Raw genomic sequence first — 10282 nt, 5'->3', positions numbered from 1 at the left:
AAATGCTGAACAACAGCTCTGATTGTCAATAAATAATCGGAACAAACACATAAATGTTTGTGTAACCCAAAATAGCAGAATGAGTGGTCAAAACTAAATAAATCACGGTTTGTTATCAATAATTTCATGGAAACACTGATCACTTATCTGTATGACTGAAGGCGAACAGTAGTATGACGTCAAATGGATACCAAATTTAGCCTTACAATAAATTAATACCAGCTCATTTGCATATATCTTAGACCAAGGTTGTCGTACACTGTGGGCAAGACGACGCCTTTTTCAATGTGTTCAATGTACTTTTACCTTATATGTATATATATATATATATATATATATATATATTATATATATATATATGTATAAATATATATATATGTATATATATATATATTATATATATATATATATATATATATATATATATATATATATATATATATATATATATATATATATATATTGAATCGTGTTGGATACAAATATGGTACGAATAGTGCTCGACATGTAGCAATGGAACGAATTATTATTTTAATATTTACCACAATGTTGGAGTCTGTCTACATCGATGTTTCAGGCCTTTTCAGTCATCGTCAGGACTGTGTGTTACACACAACAAACCAAACTCATGTAACACACAGTCCTGACGATGACTGAAAATGCCTGAAACATCGATGTAGACTGACTCCAACATTGTGGTAAATATCATGTTATTTTATATGAGGGTGGTGTGTGTGTGAATGGGGGGGGGGGGGGGGGGGGGACAAAACAACAACAACAAAAAATTTTAAAGGAAAAGAAAGAAAATAAGTCCCCCGCCCTTTCCGCACACACAAACACACGGGCATAAACAGTGTTTACGGGATGCCTTCAATCAATGTGTTTACAACAACAACAACAACAATATTAGCAACCGCAACAACAGTATTTGGAATCGTACAACTAATTTTATCATATTTTTTTTCAATCTTCTTAGCTGTCGCAGTTTTAACCTAAAAGACCATACATAGCTTGGACAATATCTGCACCACAAGTGCCCAAAATAAAATAATTTTTTTTATTTAACCAAAAAATTTAAATAAAAAAATAGATGAAATAAATAAAGAAAAAAAAACAAAAAAAAACAAAACAAACCCCAAACAAAAACAAAACAAAATGAAAAAGAAACAAAGTAAAACATACAACAAAGAACCCCCCCCCCCCCCCCCCCCCCCCCCTTCCAAGAGAATAAGTTCACCCCCCCCCCCCCCCCCCTCTCTCTCTCCCAGTAAACTCTCATTATTATAGACTATTTCTAAAATGTCATAAACAACGGTGGTTTATCAGCGTTGATAAAGACACTAAGGATCTAGACCCATATTATTATTATTATTATTATTATTATTATTATTATTATTATTATTATTATTATTATTATTGTTAGATGCCTCGTTCTATAATGTATGACAGAAATGATAACACGAAACGTTGATGTACAGACAGTCGTTTACTATAACAATAATTATTATCTAGAGTGGTAATTTTTAGCAAGACAGGACACCCTGACACCGGCAGGGGTTTATCCCATATCCCATAATTTCATTCCTTAAAAACCTCACCTTGCTCAACCCCCTGCCCCCCTCATCCTTTCCCTTAAATACTTCGTCCGTACTCCGGAAAACCCCATATTTAAAAAGTTGGCCAGAAAACTCGTCCTTCAAATATCGATCGATTTAACTAACTCTCAAATTGGCAAAAACTCTCAAACCCGGAACTATAATAATAAAAAGCGTCGCTATTAATTCTTAATTCTATATTTATACATTTTTATGCATTTTCGTATAAATTCAAACTAGGGTCACAGGGACAAAATATTTCACTTTGTAAAACTGATATATGTACATTCAATGCACATTCATTGTCGCCTACTACTACTACTACTACTACTACTACTACTACTACTACTACTACTACTACTACTACTACTACTACTACTTACAACTATTACTACTACTACTACTACTACTACTACTACTACTACTACTACTACTACTACTACTACTAGTAGTAGTAGTAGTAGTAGTAGTAGTAGTAGTAGTAGTAGTAGTAGTAGTAGTAGTAGTAGTAATAACAGGGAACGTAGATAACGTTCATCGCTTAAATAATTCATTTTGGATCAAAGCTGATTATACGTTAAGTTTATCACTGATTAGCATATATATGTATATATATATATATATATATATAATATATATATATATATATATATATATATATATATAAATGTCACATAAGTACGTTAAGTGCATGAGGCGTTCAAATAAACTAACAATCATAATACAAATATAATAGAACCAACAATTGCTTGTACCCCCCAGATCCACTTTGGTTTTTACACTAGTCTATGCGAATGAATGAAAAGAGAACTTTCACCCTGACACAGTAACAGCGCCCCTATTGGAAATCAGGCCGAACCGACCCAGTTCCAAAATCACGTCTGGTTTGGATGTTTTCATTGTGATATTATTATTATTATTATTATTATTATTATTATTATTATTATTATTATTATTATATTTTAAATGATTGCCCGACATGTTTAGACACCCTTCAAGCGAAGATTATCAAACCACTTCAGCCTAAACACAATGACCAACAATGGCTGACACATGAATAACTCTCACCGACCTCTATCTATCTATCTATCTATCTATCTATCTATCTATCTATCTATCTATCTATCTATCTATTTATCTATCTATCTATCTATCTTATATGACTACCTATCTATCTATCTATCTATCTATCTATCTATCTAATCTATCTATCTACCTATATATATATATATTTTATATATATATATATATATATATATATATTATATTATATATATATGTATATATAACTGTATGTAATCAGAATTGAGTCGACTTCGAGTAACATTAAGATTCAGATTCATGTACAATTTCACGAAAAGAAAGCGTTTTGTTTTTAGAAATAAAGACGGTTCTTTCATAAATCAGTTTATTCGGTTGACCTAAATCGAGTAAGGTACTGATTCGTGTCAAGGTGAGAATTTTCTCCAGGTCAATAGTGTTTGATCTGTTATGAAAAAACTTTCGACTGTTATCATTGTCGTTATGTACCTAAGTTGTGTGGTACATCATTTTAAAAACAAAACAAAACAAACGAAAAAACAAAACAAAAAAAAAAAAAAAATCCCATTATCATTAGATAGATCAACAGGGACCATCATAATAGGTTCTACAAAGTGAGCCAATTGTGGGTTAATAATCTTGCTCAGAAAACAAACAAAAAAAAGACAACAAAAATAAAAAACCCAAAAAAACCAAAGTGCCGAAGCGGGGATCGAACCCGGGTCACAGAGCAATGCCTTAAAACCACTCGGCCACCTTTCTCTCTCTCCCTCCCACCCCCCCCTCCCCCAAAATATGTTATTAGATAGGACAAGTAAAACGTTCAAATGAATTGAGCTATTTCATAACCACGGTACACAGGGCAGAATGATAACAAGACTGAAAAACAAACAAAAAAAAAAAAAAAAAAATTAACTGCCTAAAGCGGGGCTCGAACCCGAGTCACAAAGCAATGCCTTAAAACCACTCGGCCACCTTTCTCTCTCTCCCTCCCCCCCCCCCCCTTTCCCCAATTAGATAGGACAAGTAAAACGTTCAAATGAATTGAACTATTTCATAACCAGGGTACACAGGATGATAACAAGACTGAAAAACAACAACAACAAAAAAAGCAAAAAAAAAAAAACAACGAAAAAACAACAACAACATGATTTAGTGATAGGGGGGAGTGGGGGTGATTTCTTTCATAATGATGGTACTTTCAGATAAACACTCGCTCAATATCGAGTCCAGCGAAAATAGACTTTATTATTTGAATGACCTTTGACCCTTGACACATTAAAAGCAAATTGAAAGTGGGTCTTGTTTTAAATATAAATAAAGGCATAAAAAATAATTTGGTCAGTATCTAAATTTGAATTCATTTTCTTTCGGGTCAAGCATGAAATATTTTTTTAGATAACTACAGTCGAATACCACTAAACGTTATGACGAGCACGGGGAGCATTAAATTCACGCCAACTCTATATTATACTAGTGCGGCTATGTGATCTTGTGGCATGACACTCGCTTTCGGATCGGAAGGTCCTGTGTTCGAGCCTCGCTCGGCGCATAGTTGAGTCCTTGGAAAAGGCTCTTAACTCACATTCTCTCACCGTACTCATGTGTAAAATGAGTACATGGCCGTTAACAGCGTTGTCTCTGTCCGAAAAAAATATAATATCGCCTAACAGGCGTCATGTCTCGTCCTACATGTTAAGTGTTGCTGTTGGCCAGGGACCGCGTGTCAAGCGCTTTGACCAAGTTTAGTGGATATTGCGCTATATAAAAGCTTATTTATTATACCTAAACTTGTTACATAATCAAATCACCAATCTTACCAGGGTCCTTAAAAAGGCGACATAATTGGGTTTTATCATGTTATAGTAGGATCGATTTATTATTTTTTTAAATCTACTTTTCTTTCTCATAATTTCCTTTATGCTGAAAACAACCGCAAAAAAAAAAAAATTAAAAAAATTGGTGCTATTTTTATTTTAAGAAATTGACAGTAAAAGCTTAAAACTAAAGCACAAAAACTTAATGATGATGATGATGATGATGATGATGTTAATAATAATAATAAAAATAATAATGATGATGATGATGACGATGACAATGAAGTGTTTACTTGTGTGCCGTCCTCTTAATTGGATTCAATAGTCTGATGCCACGTCACCCATCGTGGTTCTAAAAAAGAAAATCTTTTTATTCTTCATACTGGCTAGAACTTTTCATGTCTTGTGATCAGAATGTGTAAAAGTCAAAACATGATCAGATTTATTATGTTTTTTCCCCCATCTGGATACGCTTTTATGCTCGTTGGAGAAATATTCTATAAGGGCGTTCGCCATTGTTCCGATAGTTTAGAGTCAGTTACTAAGTTGTGTACCGTGCGTCATTACGAGGGAAGTGACGTTACGACTGTTGAAGCGTATTGTGTTCACTGAGTTGGGCACAACTGAGGGACAGAATATTTGATAAAGGCATTCATCGAATCGGGAAGACGTCTATATATTTAACGAAAATGAAATTTTCTCATAAAAGTAATCATATTGCCACTTTTAGACATATTATATCTCTATTCACTAGTCAAGGGAGCAAACCATGCAATTAATTATCAAGCAATTAACTCCCTTGGGTTTAGTTGCATTCTCTCCATACAGGGATGCAAGAAAGCAATTATATAAAACTCTCAACACTTTGGTTGACTTTCCATGAGTAGAAAGTAATTAACATGAAGATCTTGCCTTCTTTTATCAATAAACAGTCTACGAGGAGATAACAGTACACACCTCACTAATTGATAAAATCACGACCATTCACTAAATCTACCATTATCGTTACCTAAACAGGATGACCACTAACTGCTATCATCACCACAATCGTCATTACGACATCACTATGCTGAATTCCGATAACAGCACCTTTATCAAAGTCTTACTTGTCAAAATTTCCGATGTGTTGATGATGAAGATGATGATGATGATGATATTATTATTATTATTATTATTATTATTATTATTATTATTATTATTATTATTATTATTATTATTATTATTATTATTATTATTATTATTATATTATTGTTATTATTATTTTTTACATTATCATCATCATCATCATCATAATCACTACTACTACTACTACTATACTACTACTACTACTACTACTACTACTACTACTACTACTACTACTACTACTACTACTACTACTACTACTACTACTACTACTACAAATATTATCATTATCACTGTTCTTTAATAGTGACGATAATAATAATAACGATATCAACATTAATAACAATGTGATGATGATGATGATGATGATGATGATAATAGTACTACTAATATTAAACATTCGCCAACCCAAATCTTATCAACCCCATTTATTGCCTTCAAGTTCAAGTTCAATGTCAGGATAATAATAAATGGGTGAGCCCGTAACCTTGTGCTGACTGGACATTGGTTACAAAGGTTGAAGGTTCAAATTCGGGCAATGGAGGGAGATAGATGCCTTCTAGGTCTTATCCTATTGATCTCCCTACATCAAAATCCTAACACAGACGATAGACAAGTGTTATGCAGAGAGAGGTGACCTATCCTGCAGTAAATAAATACGTATTGTTTTTCATTTTGGCCAAAAACAGTTCACTTCAAAAATTTCAATTGATGAAAATGACATACAAAAATTGCCAAAGCCAAACCTAAACCTGAGACTTCTTGGGTCTCTCATAGATTAAGAGCATTAATCTAATCTGTCAGGTTGAAGATCATTGTAATAATCGAGGTTTGAAGTAAAAGGCAAGTCTGAGGTTTGCAATTGTTAGCATGTTGAATTGAAGGTCATTTTAATCAAATAATATTTGAAGTAATATTTTTGCGGCTATGTGGTCTTGTGGTACAACACTTGCTTTTGGATCGGAAGGTCCTGGGTTCGAGCCTCCCTCACTCCTTGAAAAAGGCTCTTTACTCAAATTCTCTCACCGTACATGGGTGTAAAATGAGTACCTGGCCATCAACAGCATTGTTTCTGTCAAGAGAAATTGTAATATCGCCTAACAGGCGTCATGTCTCGTTCTCCATGTTTCATGTTGCTGTTGGCCAGAGACCCTTTGTAAAGCGCTTAGAGCACATTTAGTGGATATTGCTCTATATTAAAGCTCAAGTCTTTTTTGTTTGTTTGTTCATTAAAAAAAAAAAGTTCTCTGGCCAATTTTTTAAAAAAATGTGTTTTGTTAGAGTACGGCATTATGGACTCGGGATTGATGCCGAAAAAAACAAACAAAACAGAGGTCAACATCATAATTGTCACTTTGCATGATCAAGGTTGCTTGTCTGAGGCAGCTGTGGATCCTCTTCACCATAACATTATCAAACTGGTCATTACAGCAATCGAATGCTATATTTATAGTGAATAGTATCCTTTCTTAATGATTATTAAATCTATTCATAACAGTTGGCATTTTTTAATGATGATAATAATAATAATAATAATAATAATATAATAATAATAATAATAATAATAATAATAATATAATAATAATAATATAATAATAATTATAATAATAATAAATAATAATAATAATAATAATAATAATAATAATAATAATAATAATAATAATAATAATAATAATAATAATAATAATAATAATAATAATTATTATTATTATTATTATTATTAATAAAAATAGTAACAATAATAATAATATTTTTCCACAGTGCCGAAAAATCCACTTAAATATGCCTCAAGCGCTTTTCAATTAACTCAAACGTACAATCAAATGGATGGCCACAAAGAGTTTTCATTATATATATGCAATACATCCATGTTATTGAACATTCTAGGTATGGCAGCATGTTTTAATGGTCTCATACCATAGTATTATGACGCTCTATCCAGGTAGATAAATACAATACCGAAAAAAGGAAACCTCCACGAATGTAAAAATTATAAAACAATTGCGCTCATCAGCCATGCGAGTAAAATTTTACTTAAAATAATCATGAAAAGACTCGAAATTAAGCTCGATGAAGAAATAAGTCAATCCCAGGCAGGCTTTCGGCCAAATAGAGGCACGCAAGACCAAATTTTCAAATTCGTGCTCTGATAGAAAAATGTAGAGAATAGAAGCAAACACAAACCTACACATATGCATATTTCCAACAGCATTATATGGATGTGAATCATGGACAATCACAAAAAATGATGAGAATAAAATTAATGTATTTGAAATGAAATGCTACCGGGAAATTCTCCGCATTCCCTGGACAACAAAGGAAACTAACAAAAATGTGAAAGAGTCCCTGAGGATCCACATCTCATCAAGATGATACAGAAGCTAAAACTTGCCTTTTTTGGACATATAAAGAGACATGACATCCTTGAAAAAACATTTTCTAGAGGGTATTGTGGAAAGTAAAAGAGAGAGAGAGGGAGACCAAGAAGAAGATGGTCACAAGACATCAGAGAATGGATGAATAAGCCAGTGAATGAATGTGGAAGGATGGTGCAGTTCAGAAGCTTGATTCAGTTGATAGGCCACATCCAAGAGGGATAAACCATGATGATGATGATCCAGTTGGTGAACACATTACTGCATTCGTGTACAGACACTAACCCGGCTGGCCGCCACATCAATGTTCTATCAGTGGCTCTGTGGCTTCAGCTTCTTTTCCACAACATATACATATGGGACAGGTGGAAAGTCCCCATTGATGTAGGGTGGCTTCTGTTAGACTGGTTCTAGACATTAGTCTGTTGACAATAACCAAGGCCTCCTCTTGGTCAAACAAAAGTCTGGCATTTTCTCTCCCTCAGACCTATGAGGGACCGAACTTTTCCAAGGTGTGGTAAATCCTACATGCTAAAAGTCTACTTTTCCCTGATTGACTGAGATTTACCACCATTTATGACCAATCATCTCATAAAGGCTGGGGTCCTTGCCAATCTGTGATGGAGACCAGTTGGCAAGCGCCAGGGGAAGAAAACTCCTACCTAGCAGCAGACAGGGGATTGCCCTGTAATGGGGTAACTCCGAATAGTGAATAAGCAGACCCAGACCAAATCATGGGAGGCCCTTTGGAAAGGCTGACTACCCATCAGCCACCAATGCTGAGGTTACAGCACCACTGCCTTGAGGGGAAATCTTGGTTGACCAAAGGTTAAGGAAGCAGATCCGCAGATTCTAACAGAAAAGCAGGACAAAGATGCTGCCACTCGACCAAAAAGCCGCATAACTGCCAAAACCCAAAAACTGAAGTGACACGCAAACACCCCCACAAATCAAATCTCATAAAGATATTATGCCAGGGTGACCCTGATGTTAAAGTAAAAATTTAAGCATAACTCATACAGTTTGAGATATGATAAATACGTTACCGAGGTGAGTTTTGCTTCTCCATCTTCAAAAGACTTAAAATTCCATAATTCTGATAGTTATAATTTTAATCTTAATTGAATTTTCTTCAACTAGTTCAGATCATTCCCAAATAATATGAAACAACTGCAAATTACCGATTAATAATCTTGTCCAAAAAAAAAAATTAAAGTATCTGAAGTGGGGGTCGAACTGAACCCTCATAAAATTTAATTCTTTTTTTTTAAAAACCAAAGTTTACGATGCTTAGTTTATGATTGTAAGTGATCTGCCATTTTGTTTTGTGACCCCTCCCCCCCCCCCGCACCCTCCCCACCTCCTGTTCCTTCCCAGTATTGGCTTTCGGCCTTTTTTACCTTAAAAGGGAGGAGGCGGGGTGCATATCTACCCATTCTTCCTTAATCCTTACAAAACAACCAATTTAATAAAAAGGAATAAAAATATATGAACATATACGGAATAACAAAACTGATCTTATTTTTAACTAGGAATTTATGACCAGTGAGGTGACATGTGAGAAGCCATATGCTTCTCCAGGACTGAAGCCCAAGAGAAACAAGTCAGGTTAAGAGGTATGAACGAAGGACATCAACCCAGACCTGGTGTTATCAACTTGAAGAGGTCCAAATCCGCTTTCAGTTCCAATTTTATGAATTATGACGTGTATGGCCTAAGCCTAATAACAGTAGCATTATCATACCACATCACTTTACTTAACAGTAATAGTTGGCTGAAATTTCACTGAAAAGAAATTTAAATGGGAATCATTTTTATTGTGAATCGGTGAAAGCCCACTCCCCAGTCCCTAAGCATTGCAATCACAATACCTTTACTTTTACCAAAAAAGACATTTTTTTCCTGGTATTTATGAAGGACCAGTCCAAGGAAAAAAAGTATAATGACTGATTGTAATGTGGGATGCATTCAAAATTTTTATACGGATTCAAGAGTGAGAGTGAGAGAGTGAAAGTATGTGGTCAAAAAAAAAAGGCAAAAAGGCACAATCACAAGGACAAGAGTAGAGTGGAGATGTCTCGAAGTAAAGCTACTCACCAACTCAGTGACTGGTGACCCTTGGAAAGAGGCGTGCAGAGTTCAAGATTTTTGATGCTTACCAGATATGATCTCGAACAATCAGTTTATTATACACAGCAGGTTGACTCATCACCAAAATTACAAAAGTAAAAGCATCGTCAGGCTCAGGTGTCAACAGTCAACAGCTGATCGAGACTGTATTCTCCTCAAAGCAGAAAAGAGCTTGTAAATTTTTAGAATGAATCCTGACAGT

At 34.3% G+C, this 10282-nt stretch overlaps 1 protein-coding gene across 2 annotated transcripts in view; it reads right to left on the bottom strand.

The window, feature by feature from the left end:
- LOC144958817 (transmembrane protein 41A-like) overlaps positions 1-10226 on the bottom strand; it is a 39306-nt gene extending 29080 nt beyond the window's left edge. The window contains exon 1 of one of the 2 annotated variants that reach the window (XM_078891034.1): positions 10048-10226. The gene's annotated coding sequence lies outside the window, so the exon portion shown is untranslated. The remainder of the gene's footprint in view (positions 1-10047) is intronic. The other variant, XM_078891036.1, reaches the window with a different exon arrangement.
- Positions 10227-10282: the final 56 nt, after the last annotated feature.

This window comes from Berghia stephanieae, chromosome 13 (genome assembly GCF_034508935.2).
Source record: "Berghia stephanieae isolate SIO BIC M18660-M18661 chromosome 13, UCSD_Bste_1.3, whole genome shotgun sequence".
Classification (NCBI taxonomy): domain Eukaryota; kingdom Metazoa; phylum Mollusca; class Gastropoda; order Nudibranchia; family Aeolidiidae; genus Berghia; species Berghia stephanieae.
The sequence above is the reverse complement of the archived record's forward strand: the minus strand, read 5'-3'. Positions and strand labels throughout refer to the sequence as shown.